The sequence below is a fragment of the Notamacropus eugenii genome, chromosome X (genome assembly GCF_028372415.1).
Source record: "Notamacropus eugenii isolate mMacEug1 chromosome X, mMacEug1.pri_v2, whole genome shotgun sequence".
Taxonomy (NCBI): domain Eukaryota; kingdom Metazoa; phylum Chordata; class Mammalia; order Diprotodontia; family Macropodidae; genus Notamacropus; species Notamacropus eugenii.
This window is the reverse complement of record NC_092879.1, coordinates 7138692-7141084: the sequence shown is the minus strand read 5'-3', so window position 1 is coordinate 7141084 and position 2393 is coordinate 7138692.

Genomic DNA, 2393 nt, shown 5'->3' with positions numbered 1-2393 from the left:
GACAGGGTTCTGACTGTCTGGGTAAAGTAATAGAATCACCTACATACAGCAGCACACCAGAGAGCACTAACACTCAAGGTCGGGGGCTCTTAGCAGACGACTTCCCAGAGTCCAGTCTAGGGAATCAAAAGGTCCTTCTCCTGAGGGAGCCCCCAAAGCAAAATGCCAACCTCCTACAATATATGACAAGGACTCGGCTCCTGATTGGCACAGAGCCAGTAGGCACAAAACCTAGGTAACTGAGCACAGGTGTGAATTATCAGGATTCAAAGGCTATAAGTCCTTCAGATGTTCACAATTTAGCCTGAGCCTAGGAAACTGAACTCCAGGAAGCAACAACAACAAATCCCACTTTGCTTAGGTTTAAAACGCCCACGATGCCTGTGCAGGTTTTGCACTGGCCAGGACTGGCCTCTGGTCCTACCCTGTTGAATGGCACCAGTGGGTGGCGGGGGCACCTAAAGAGCACCCACTGTTTTAGAGCGCACGACTGGGATGTATTTCCTGCCTGCTTTTGCATTCGGGGAGGGCATCAACAAGTTCAGTACGTCTCTCCATCTGACGCTGAAGCAGGACAGAGCGGCCCCGGGAAAAACCCCTGTCTCTGGACTGGTGGGTTTTCTAACCCCCCTGGCGCCCGCGAACAGCTGACTTGCCCGGTGAGGCCGGGTTCCTCCAATGTATAAGCCCTTCTTGTAGAGCGACTCTCTGCAGACTCAGGGGCTCAAAGTTGAGGCGGCTTGCCAGCCAGCCTTTCCGAGCGTTGATTGGGAGCCCAGAGATCCAACCAGCACTCTGCTTTCGCCTCGCCATAGTGACCACCTGAGGAGGAGGGATTGGTGGATTTAATGTTCCAGACCTGACGCAGACAAAGGGACGCCTGCCTTGCCCCGCCCCCGCCCTCCCCGTCACCATGGTTACCACTACGCTTCCACCCTTGACTTGGCCAGCCTGGTCTGTGCCAGTCTCCTTCCCGGCCCAAGGAGGCAAACTTCTCGGAATTGCTGTAGAGTGTGGTGAGTTGGACAGTTGGCCAGGTGGTCGCCAGTCCCGCTCTAGTTGGGAGGAGGTCACGGGAACTCATGTCCCTCTCATCAGTGTCGGAAAGGCTAGTTTGAGTCTCTCGTTGTCTCTCGGCAAGGGGATGACCATTTTTGCCCCCCAGCCCCCCCCCCCTTTGGTCCACCCTGCTCCCTGGCCTACGGATTTTCCCTGGGCTCTCCCACGCCTCAGACCTGACCTTTGCCAGGGATCTCAGAAGGAGTTTGGGGCCGAGGGGAGCTGGGTGGGGAGCCCAGATGGAGGGGCAGGGGGCACCGCTGACCCCAACCCTTGTCTGCCTGAGGGAAGGGAGACTGGGGAGTGTGTGGCAGTCATCCTGCCGACCCCGAGGTGGAGAAGGAGGATGGCGGGAAGGTCGTCAGCCTCGGGCCGAGCCTGGAAATGAGGATGACTAAGACCACCTACCAGCCAGATGGTCGCTCCTAGGGTTACCAGTCCAGGTTCAGTACTGGCCCGGGGAGGCTCGTGGCAGCGGGAGTCGTGCTGAGGGTCAGGTCCGGGCTTCGGAGGGCACGTTGAGGGTTACTTTGAGAGCTCCACGGGTGACCAGGGCGGGTGCCCTCTCTGCTGGGGTATTGCAGACTGCCTGCTGAAACATGAGGCGAACAAACACTTGGGAACAACCTTGGACCAGGCCACACAAACTAACGATTGGACAGGGTTGAGACGGTTCCGGTGATCTCACCCCTGGCGCGGTTCCTCGATTAGTGTCTGTTTCCCGGGATCCTGCCTGCTGGGGAGGGATGGGCGGGGTGGGACCGCTGAGCTGGTGGTCTGTTAGAGACGGTCATTAGGGTGGTTTTGTGGGATATCGACACCAAATTTCTGCCCGAAATCCTTAGGGAAACTCATTATCCGATTGACACTTAAACGGTCTTTGGAGCCAAGAGGGCGGATTATGATCAATGTAAACTTTTTATGGTGCGTGGTTGCGTGTGTGTGTGATGGAAAAACCTGCTTATGACCCAGAATGATAAGTTCTTGTTTGTATCCCTTTCTCCCAATATCAATTTCGTTCAAGTTCCTGAATGCACGTCTTTGCTTCAACTTGGACCTTCAGGCCCAATAAATCCGGCATTTCAAGCCCCTGGGACTTTGAGAGACTCACTTAAACTGTCTGGGTCTGACTTTCTTCCGTGGTGAAAAGAGGGAATTGGATTAGCTGGCCTCTAGGATCCCTTACAGCTTTAAATTTATGATCCAAAAATACCCCTTCCTGTGTGCTATGGGCAGCTTAATCTTAAATACCATCTTTAAGGATGTAACTTCCTAGCTTAAAAGCCTTCAATGACTGCCTATTGATATTAAATAGAAAGAAACCTTACTCTTTT